General features: G+C 34.0%; 1 non-coding gene across 1 annotated transcript; it reads right to left on the bottom strand.

The window, feature by feature from the left end:
- Positions 1-894: 894 nt before the first annotated feature.
- LOC114311262 (U5 spliceosomal RNA) lies at positions 895-1012 on the bottom strand. The gene has a single exon (XR_003646419.2). It is a non-coding gene; the product is annotated as a U5 spliceosomal RNA (small nuclear RNA).
- Between the last annotated feature and the right edge of the window lie 10195 nt (positions 1013-11207).

Below are 11207 nucleotides of genomic sequence, written 5' to 3'. Positions count from 1 at the left end.
GTTTACTGTTGAAAAGTATTTAGATTGAAAAGTGAGCTAATGAAAGTTTGCAACATGGTCAGAAAAAAAAATTTGAAAAGTGAATTGGAATCCAACTTTATTTTGGATTACTGACATCTTAAATTCCCCTCGAACAGTAATGTAATATTATATTCTAAGGTATAGAACAACAAGCAATCTTAAGTAAAAAAGAATTTTTAGAATCTTATAAAACATGATTTAATAGCGGTGCGGGTCGGTGCGGTTTGGAAGAAAAATAGAAACCGGCGGATTGATAAAAGTGTCACTAGAATTTGCCATTTTTCTTACCAAAAACCGGCGGTTTGATTGGCAAATAATAACGAATTTGCCTTGGCGGTGCAGTTCGGTGCGGTTTTGACGGTTTCGGCGATTTCGGCGGTATTATGCACACCCCTAGTCTCAATCTCGGGCTGGGCTCAGGCCTGGGCTTAAACGGGCCGCGGGCCATTTTTACACTCCTATCTGATGGAGACTTGTTTTGATTGTACATGATTACTGGGATGTCCAATAAAACTAGGGAAATTATAATTCAATATATTTTCAAAAAAATAATTGCAAAGAGATTGAAAATTTTATATTTTTAATTATTAAAATTGATAAAATTTATCATTAATTTGTAATTATTTTTTTACAATTACACTCGTCTATAATTTTTCCATAAAACTATCATAAGTAATTCCAAATTAACAAAAAAAATTGTTCTTTAAAAAATATGAAACATCAAATTTTTTTTAACACAGCTGGGAATTAAATAATTTTGAAAGAATCTAACAAAAGAAAAAATATAATAGGGACCACCCTATCTTAGCTAAATACACAAATTCTTAGCAAATTCAAAACACAAAAAAATTCTTTTATAAATTATTAGAGGTCAACCCCATTTGAGAAGAACCTCTCCAAAAATAGGCCTATGCCACTATTTACAACGAGTACATGGCATTTTTTTAGTAAAAGGCGAAAGAATAACTTGTTTTGTGCTTACTGTGTGGCTGTGTACTTTTTTGCATTGCTCAAACAATATCTTATACAAAACTAGATGGAAGGGGTTCTTTCTTCACAACCAATGAGAATCTTCATAACCATTTGCACTTACATTCTTATTTGTTGTTCAAATGATCAAATCTCAATCTTTAACCCCAAAATGCTTTAGTTTATGGATAGAATAGTTAAATAATAGTGGGATTTTCTTGTATTTGATGATCAATGATCATACAAGCAGTTCTGGGAAATAAGATGTATAGCCTTAGGGAAAACTATCCAGTACACTTCTAATCCAGTACTACAATTTTGTGTTTAGTTTACTAAAATTAAAGTACAATAGAATAGAATGATCATTTTTTAATGTTCACATGAAATTATCATTCTCATATGTACAATAATCAAGTCACCCCAACTTAAGCGAAAAGTTTCCATCCACAGGCATTCAAGAGGTATATCAATTAAGCACTTAGCCTCATGGTAAACATGTTTGACATGGCAATTGTCGCGCGCATGCAATCTACTAAAGCAAAACCGCTCACCTAGTACTCCAAGGCAAGCCAAAGAAAACAAAAATAAGTAGGAAAATGCATGATCCTAAGCAATGTAACATGACTAATGCAACGCATACAAAATGCAATTAATAAGCTCGACTACTAGTATGTTGTGATGACCGGTCATGTTATTCATTTGTTCCTCTTTGTTTAGCCTTGGTTTAACAATTGTTATAGCGTTGGATTGTTCTTTTGAAAGCTCCTTCTCAAAAATCTTCATTCTTATTTATTGTTATACCGAGTTTCACGTGTTGTGGAAGGTGCAGGTTGGATCCGGAGTACCCAGGGCATGAGTTGGAAATTTTCTACGTTGGAAGGCTGAACTGCACTTGTGGGGCCTTGGACCACATAAGCGAGAAACAAGGGAGTTTCTGGGTTGCACTCTACTTAAAAGGCAAGTGCGGAAGGGAGGTGTGGGAGAGTGCCGCACGTGCGGGGATCAATGCTGCACGTGCGGGAAGCACGCTTCATACGTCACTACAAGAATCTGCACTTTTAGCGACTACTTTTCGCGACCAATATAAAAGTTGGTAGCTAAAAGTTACCTTTTGGCGACCAAAAATTTATTAGTCGCGAATGATCATTATTTTTGGCGACCAATATGAGTTCGTCGCAAAAGGTCATTTTTTGGCGACCAAAAAATGAGTTGGTCGCAGAAAGTGGTATAGTTTTGGCAACCAACTACAAATTTGGTCGCAGAAGGTCACATTTTGGCGACCAAAAAATAAGTTGGTCGCGGAATATCAAAAATAAGTTGGTTGTGGAATTGGCGACCAAAAGTTTGGTCGCCAAAAACTTATTTTTAGCGACAAAAAATATTTTAGTCGTTGTATATTTGGTTTTGGCTACTAAAACAATGTAGTCGCCGAATGGAAAATAAAAAATTATTTTTTATCTTTTGGCGACTAAAATTTTGGTTGCCAAAAAACTTTTTTTTAGCGACTAAAAATATTTTAGTCGTCGTATATTGAATTTTGGCTACTAAAATAATTTAGTCGCCAAATAGAAAATAAAATATTTTTTTTTTCTTTGGCGACCAAAAGTTTGGTCGCCAAAAACTTATTTTCAGCAACCAAAAAAATTTTAGTCGCCAAATTAGTACTTTTAACGACTAATATTTTAGTCACCGTTGATTGAGATTTGGCGACTAAAAAAGTTTGTCGGTGAAGGTACCTTTTCTGTGACTAATTTGGTCTTTTGGTCGCCAAAAGTTTGGGAGGGAAATTTGAAATGTAGGGCGCGGGAATTGAAATTTTTTTGCGACAAAAAAAATTTACTCGCCGATTGTTAAACGACGTCACTCGTTTTTATTTTATTTTTATTTTTTTTGTCTTTTATGTGTTTTAAATTTTTTTTTTATAAAAAGAATTAAATATTTATATTATACCTAACTAAACTAAAATTTTAAATTTAAAAATATATATAATTCACTCCACCAGTAAAAAAATAAAAATCACTTGAGATTATTACTTGAAAAAAATAATTACTTAAAAATTATTTTGTCACAAATTTGATAGGAAATTAGTGCTAAACGTTTGCATAGCAAATTAGTTCCTAATCCTTGGTAACAAAAAAAAAATGGGTCGCAGAAAAACGTTTTTAATTGACCACAAAAAATTAACTTTATTTTAATAAAAAATATTTTTCATTAAAATATTACCCTAACTTCTACTAAATAAAAATAATAATAATTTTTTTCATTAAAATAAAAATAAAACAAATAAATTTTCAACCTTAGTAATTAAAAAAAAATCAAAAATAAAAAAAAATCATTAACTACAAAAAAAATAAAAATAAATAAATAAATAAAATAGAATAAAACCACACCACCTCTCCTCTTCTTTTCTTCTTTTCTTTTCGTTTCCCCCTCTTTCTATCCAAATTCCCCCCTTCCTTTCCCCCCGTTTTTTCTCACCAACTCAAATCTCCAATCCCTGACCCCTTAAACAAAAAAAATCCCCAATTTCAAAAATCTCCAAAATACTCTCTCTCTCTCTCTCTCTCTCTCTCTCTCTCTCTCACGTCTGCAAGCAGCGGCAGTGGCAGCAGCAGCAAGGGGGGACGATGGCGAGCAGCGAGCAACGACGGTGAGCAGCGAGTGACGACAGCTAGCAGCGGCAGCGGTGGTGCGGCGTCTCAGATACCTTTGCCGATTCAACCCGCTCCTCCAATTGAGCTATTAGGGTTTTGCCCCAAAACGAAAACCGACTAAGGTAAGCCTCTCTCTTTCTCTCTCTCTCTCTCTCTCTCTCTCACACACACACACACACACGCACACACACACATTTCAATCCAACATATATGTATATGCACATAAGTAATTGAGGCTTAGTTATGAACATTTGTGTTAAATTTGTTCCCAGAACTGGCTTTACTCGCATTTTCTTAAATTTGTTGTCGAGCTTCCACAGCCACACAGTTAACCTTAAGTGCTGGAAACCAGTAATGTTCACTGCCTTGGTAAAATTCTTCATGAAGCACAGAAGATGAAGAAATTCAGATTTGATTGGAAGTGTAAAACTGATGGATGATGCTCTTCTGTCTAAAACTAGGGTAATATTTATATCATTCCATGATTTCTATAAGTAGTCCAGAAAACATACATGAAGTGAAAAATAAAAATAAAATAAATAAAGAATTTGTATCATATCTTAATGTATTTCAAATGTGGCTTCAAATTAAGCATTTCATGTGAAACCATATGGGATGTCAAGTTTGGAGTCATTGAAATGAGCTAAAAAAATTCCCTTTTTAGCCTATCACCAGAGAAGTAAAGAGAAAATTTCAAGTTATTAGTTCCAGAAAGGAAAAGATAAGAAACATCACGAACTAATTTCTCTGCAAACTAACTAAATTAAGCTTTCTTGTAAAATGTTGACTTTGAAGAGTGTTATTCTACATTTGCCCCATAAACACGTCGCTTCTATCTTAACCTTTAGAATCAAAGATAAGTCAACAATGTCAAGTTAACCACAAATCATCACTTCATTAATTATTACGACGTATACAGTGCAGATGGAACTGTAGTAGGACAACCATATTCATATGCGATGTCGTGAAGTTTGGCATAAAAATGAAAAAAGCACATAAATTACCAAAACGTTAAGAAAGTGACAAAAGCCCTTAATTTATACTTTCAAGTACAACACAAATATATGTGAGATGAGACGAAACTAAATAGAAAATTAGCATATGTATGTATCAATGAGAAAACAAAAAATGAAAATGTAAGCTCAAATTATAATTAAATTTCATTTTCTATATATGCAAGTCAGTTGCCAGTTATTTATATATAGATTTAGACTGTGCAAATATGTTTAATTAAGAACATAAAGTGACGCATGAGTGGGTAGTACCTGCTAATTATAAAGACATGAGAGAGAGAGAGAGAAAGAGAGAGAGAGAGAGATCATGGGGATCACGAGAATTTTGATCAAAACATTTTTAACCATGGGTTGTCTTTGTAATTTGTTCATATTTTCTATTGCACATGGAACTTTCAACTTCAAAGTTACATTTCTGTACAAAATTGTTTAGAGCACTCTAATTTTAAGAATGGAAATTCATTTGCTTTCTCTGATGGTTCCGGTATTGTGAATGATATGATAGGAGGGAAACTTCAACTTGGTAAAAGATGCAAGTTTGGAGCAAAAACATTTAGTTTGCACTTTGCAGTCTCTATGATGCTTGCAAATTAAAGGTCAATAATCAAATCTGGAAGGTGCGCACCAACTGTGTTTTTGATGTATCAATTTGATGTAGAGAGATGAGAAAAGTTTATTTTTGCTCACTATATCTAACCATGAATGTGAGAATGAAAAAAAAATGTCGCAAAAAGTTCTCATCATAGACTTCAGGGCCCCTCTCAATATTATGAGAATTTGTTTTATGTAAAACACTATTTTCTAGAAGTTTTATACATGATCTTCCACCAGAATTATGTGTTAGAGACATTTTTGTAATTAAAAGGCATCTAGATTTTTTTTTTTTTTTTTTAAGTGATAGGCTCACAACATGCCACATCATTTTGTATAAATTTTGGATAATATCTACAAACAGAATTTTTATGCAGAAAACATATCTGAATGCTAGCGGGTTTTTGGTTTGAAATGAAAATATCACAGAAGGTCACATACATGGTTATTACGTATGAGAATTTTATACAAAAACTGTTTGTATAACATTACTCATTATTTTTGTTTATTCTTAGTATGTTTCTTGTACAATACTCTTGTTTATATATGTATTGTTCCATCCAAGCTTGCATCAACGCCAAGCGTATCATCAATTGCTGCACAAAAGTGTTGCGCATGCACACTCCTTGGATGTTGAGTGCTCTGGAAATAAGGTAAATATGACTATATTGAGTTCTTGTCTCTATTTTTTATTTTCATATTATGCTGGAAAATGAAAGTGTTGGTAGAGGTATTAAAAAATCTATAGTGAACTGCATGTGCAGGTTTTGGTCCAAGTGATGTTTGTGCAAATGTCTAAATGATTTTTGTGGTTTAACAAATCAATTTGAACGTCTGAATGGTGCATTTTTTCTGTTTAATTCTCTACCCACAGTCTTAGCAATCCTCTTTAATTTGTGGAACCATCCTATTCACAATTTGCCCTTATTATCTGAAATTAAGTAATATTTTGCATGTAGTTTAGGACCTTGAATTTGGTGAACGTATGACATCTTTATTCCTCCTTAATTTTCCCTGCCATGAGAATATATTTAAGGAATATGCTAACCACTGCCCAATGAGCGGTGGTTAATGTTGATATGTATAAAAATTGTGTTAAAATATGTAAAATGTATAGGAATATATGAGTTTAACATTATTTCATTCTTAACGTAAGTTCATTAGGTGGTTCTTAGTAGGACCCTATATTTAAAATAAGAAATTGAAAGCTATGTCAAAAAGGAGCAACTATTATCACATATCGCTATACAAACTTGAATCCAAACACGTTTTTGTATCACTTTGGAATCCTAAATCAACAACACATGCATAGGTTGTGCTAAAAAAGTCAGGAAAGAGCTAGGAAAGTGGTTTTTTTGATGAAATTGTGGAAGCAAACTAGGAAAAAAAAGTGGGTAGTTGGAAAAATTAGAATCTTGCAAATCATATTCTGTCAAAATGTCCTTTTCATAATTCCGAGTAAAAAAAGTGATTAGTGTTCAATCTAGAATCTTGCAAATTCCTCAAATTTAATACTTGAATGGTTGATTTGAAAGGTGCATGGATTTAAGATAGCCTAGCATCATCTCTGGTAACAGGAACAAAAGGTAAGAAAGATGTAAACAATGAAATTAAAGACCAGTGAAAAACTCAAGGCTTGCCTGTTTGGTGATGTTCTTTGCAAACTAAACGTTAATCATTCCTCCTAAGATTAGTTTGAAAAAAAAAAAAACTTATACACATGTGGAAATGGATGTGTCTTTGCCATCGGTGTGCATCTCTGATTCAGCCATCATGGGACGAGAATCGATTGATGATCAGAGTGGGGAGGCAGATTTAGATTCATTATACCAGAAGTATACTGACAGGATGCGATGGTTTGATTTACTAAATCATGACAGAAAATAGCAATGCAATCAGGTAATTTGGACCCCAGTTTTGAATTGGTCATATATACCAGAAAAGTCATTATGTTATTTGGGTCATTATCATCTGATCATGGTTGCTTTTAACATAGCTGCCACTCTAGCACAATTTTAAATCCTACCCACAGAAAAAATTATAAAACCATATAATGAACTGAGTCTGAAAATCATAATGCTTCTTGGGCAGAGGTACATAATCATAGAATTGTACATTTTCCCTGTTGCTGTGTGTTTGCTTTCTTTCTTTTAGGTTCTGGATAATGCTTCTGTAGCAAGAAGCATATCTTGATGTTTCATTTTGATTCTGAATGCTGTTCAAAAAACAAAAAAAAAATTGGTTTAAGTCTTGGATGCATTTGTTTAGTATTCGATTCTTTTTTGGTTTCAGGATTGGACACAGTATGATAACTGATGCTGAGCAGAGGGGTCTTATTACACCAGGGAAGGTAACATAACCATGAATACAACCCTTACCTCGTATTGTATAAAGGATGTGCGCAATCTTGATGTGCTTTGCCTTTTGTTTTTGCTGTATTTGGACAATAGCAGCCCTTGTATATTAACGTAGCCCTTCCATAGATAGGCCGCCTTAACAAAAATTGGAGTCCATGAAACTAATTTTTTTATGCACCATCAGCACATAAACACTTAAATCAACAGCTGTAATGTACCTTTAACCCTAATAATAATATATCTTTTGTTGTAAACAAATTATCTGAAGTAGAACACAGCATGAATGCATTTAACACATCATGGTGTTATTCTTCATCTTAGCTCAAAATGCTTCCTGTAAATATGTATGGCACGTTATGTCCTCAATATGCTGATAATCACTTTAGTTTAGATTAACATTTATCCTGTCTATCAAAAAAATAAATAAATTAATTAAAATATATCCTGTTTACCATTCTGATGCAACAATTTTCTTCTTTTTTCCCCATCTCCTCCGCCCCCCCTCTATCTAGAGCATTCTGGTGGAGCCAACTAGTGGAAACACTGGCATTGGACTTTCATTTATAGCTGCTTCAAAAGGATATAAGCTCATATTGACAATGCCAGCCTCAATGAGTCTAGAAAGAAGGGTTCTTTTTAAAGCCTTTGGAGCTGAGCTTGTTTTGACTGATTCTGCTAAGGGGATGAACGGAGCAGTTCAGAAAGCTGAAGAAATTTTGAATAGCATGCCAGGTGTGAACCCTATTGGCGTCCACAATGTCCTCGAAGTTTCTGACACAGAGTTCTTGTTTTAGTCAAAGCTTCCACATATTATTTACTCATAGAATTGTTTCTTTTTGTTCTTGCTAAAACTAGGGTGTTTCAGTTTGAATTGGAATGTAGTTCTATAAATAGGATGTATATAATGTACACTAGTGTTTTGGGAAATTTAAGAAATTTTGGAAGTAAGTTGTTTGACAGTTTAGAAAGGTGCTGTTGGATTCTTTGGTTGTCATTATTTTGTGTGAACAATGTCTGGTGGAACACCAGCTGGGGATGTCGGGTTGTTTCAGTTTGAATTGGAACAATGTCTGGTTGTTTGACAGAAATTTAATAAATCGAATGTTAATGAATTATGTATTGTGTCGAATGTTAATGATTCAGTTAATTTGAGTGATGCTTTAAAATTATAGGTTTATTATGGATTGAATAAATTATTAGGAATTACAAGTGTATTGTTTTCCTGCTTTGGCGACCAATTTATTAGTCGCGACAAATAAATAATTTTTTTTCGCAAAAAATGACAATTGCCGACCAAGAGTTTTGGTCGCAAAAAATACATCTATTGCCGACCAAAATAGCTCTTGGTCGTGGAAAGTCACTTTTGCCGACCAAAAGTTTTGGTCGCGAAAAGTAACAAATGGCAACCAAAACCTTTTTTGGTCGTGGAATGTCACAATTGGCGACCAAACTTTTTGGTCGCGGAATGTCACGATTGGCGACCAAAATTTTTGGTCGCGGAATGTCACAATTGGCGACCAAACTTTTTGGTCGTTGAATGTGATAATTGGCGACCAAACTTTTTGGTCGGGAAAATATCACTTTTCGCGACCAAAGTGTTTTAGCGACTAAATGAATTAGTCGTGGTAATGATACATTTCGCGACCAAAAATTTAGTCGGCAAATCCGACTTTTGCCAACCAACCAAAATTTTGGTCGCGAATTACTTTTGCCGACCCTCAATTGGCGACCAAAGTAGCGACCAAAAAATTTGGTCGCGGATGATTTTTGCCGACCAAAAATAGACTTTTAGCGACCAATTTTTTTGTTGCCAAAAGTGTTAATTCTTGTAGTGCGTGCAGGGGCAAGTGCCGCACATATGGGCGGGCTGAGTCTGAAAAACTCTATTTTTCTTTCTTTTTGGGCTGTGTGTGTATCACTTTTTACACACCTCTCTCTCTCTCTCTGAAAATCATTTCCTCTCCGTTCTCTCTATATTTCCTTCACCAAATCTCCTCAAATATTTGATCTCTTGCAATCCATTAGGATTTTCACCTTGGAGAGCTAAGCTAGGAATTCGCTTTGTGCGGTGTAGAACACCTTTGATCTTAGGGTTTCGTCTCATCTCTTCAACAAGATTCAGGTAGGGACTTCTTTGAGTAATATATACATGTTTTTGCAAAGTTGATGTTGATTTTGGGGTTTTCTTGAAGATATTATGATGGTTTTGATTTTTGGCTCAATAATGTAGGGATTTTCAAAAGTGCATTTTTAAAATCTCAAATCTTTCTAAGTTAATCCTTGAGGGTTTCACTTTCATTGTGTGAGAAAAAGATGCTTTGTGTGTGTGTCCTTTTAAAAAGGTGAAGGGATACCTAATCTTAGCCAAAGACCTAAATTCATGGATTTTTTGAAATGGGTTAAGGGTTTATAAAACAAATCAATTTGTTGTTATGTCACAATGGAAGAATGGAATGGAAAATATCTTTTGCCGTTGAAGAAATGATGAATTTCATGGAATGTGTGAAATATGGTGATGGAAATTTGTAGTTGAAATTGTAGATAAAGTTATGAAGTAACAAATTATTGGTTTAATACAAAATGTGAAAGTATTCATTTGTTTACGAATTTAAATGAAATTATGGGTATCATGCTAGATAATGTTGAAAAAGGAGTGGAAAGTTTGATTATGATGAATTATCGTTGAGAGATTTGATGATGGAGAAATTTTATGTAGTGATGATGATTATTGCATTGCATATTCATTTAATTGATTATTACAGGATTATTATTTAACTTTGGCATATATTGTATTGGCATTGCTAATATTGCATTGTTGCAAGTTTTGAGTTGAGATTTGAAAACATTACATTGAGAAAGAAATGTTGTAGAATGAAATTATTGAAATGTTTTGAGGTAAATATGTTGGTAAGTCCGGATATGAGGTGTAGATGAAATTGCTTAAGTTGGCCTGAGTGTCCGAGGTGAAAGACCGAACACATGCGTGGGGAGGTACCACTTCCCTTCTGGTTAGCAACCGGTAAAGTGGCGTCTTTGGTTGTGCTAGATACGCCAACCTACAGACACCAACCTAAGGATTACCTGAGTCATATTTACCGCCCCTTTGAATTAAATTGTAATTTTCTAAATTGTTGAGATTTCAAACTATCATTGTGCATGGTGGCTTTTATTAAAAGATGTAAATGAAATCCTCTTTTAATTGGCATAACATGGCATATGCATTTTATATTGGGAATCTTGCATAAATGTATATACTTTGTTAAGATTTCTCTACTGGGCTTTAAGGTCACCCCTATGGGATTTTGATGCAGGAAAAGATGTGGTGATCCCGCCAAGTTAAGGGCGTTGACATATTTTGTGGAGAGTAAATGGCTCTCATTTGTTGTGGTTTATTTTGTTGGCCAAGGGCTATGAATATATGGGTTCGTGAAACCATTTTTGTATAACCGGGTTTAAGCCTTGAAATTTGTAAGCCTTTGAGGGCATTTTATTTACTTTTGTATTTGATGTTCCGCATGATGTAGATTCATGTATGTAATATCATTGAAAGCATAATTCGCATATGGGAGTATTTCGTACAAACTTTAATGATCAATGTTATG

Source organism: Camellia sinensis, chromosome 10, assembly GCF_055761805.1.
Source record: "Camellia sinensis isolate YWXY chromosome 10, ASM5576180v1, whole genome shotgun sequence".
NCBI lineage: Eukaryota > Viridiplantae > Streptophyta > Magnoliopsida > Ericales > Theaceae > Camellia > Camellia sinensis.
Note: the sequence above shows the minus strand (reverse complement) of the source record. Positions and strands in the feature narration are given on the sequence as shown.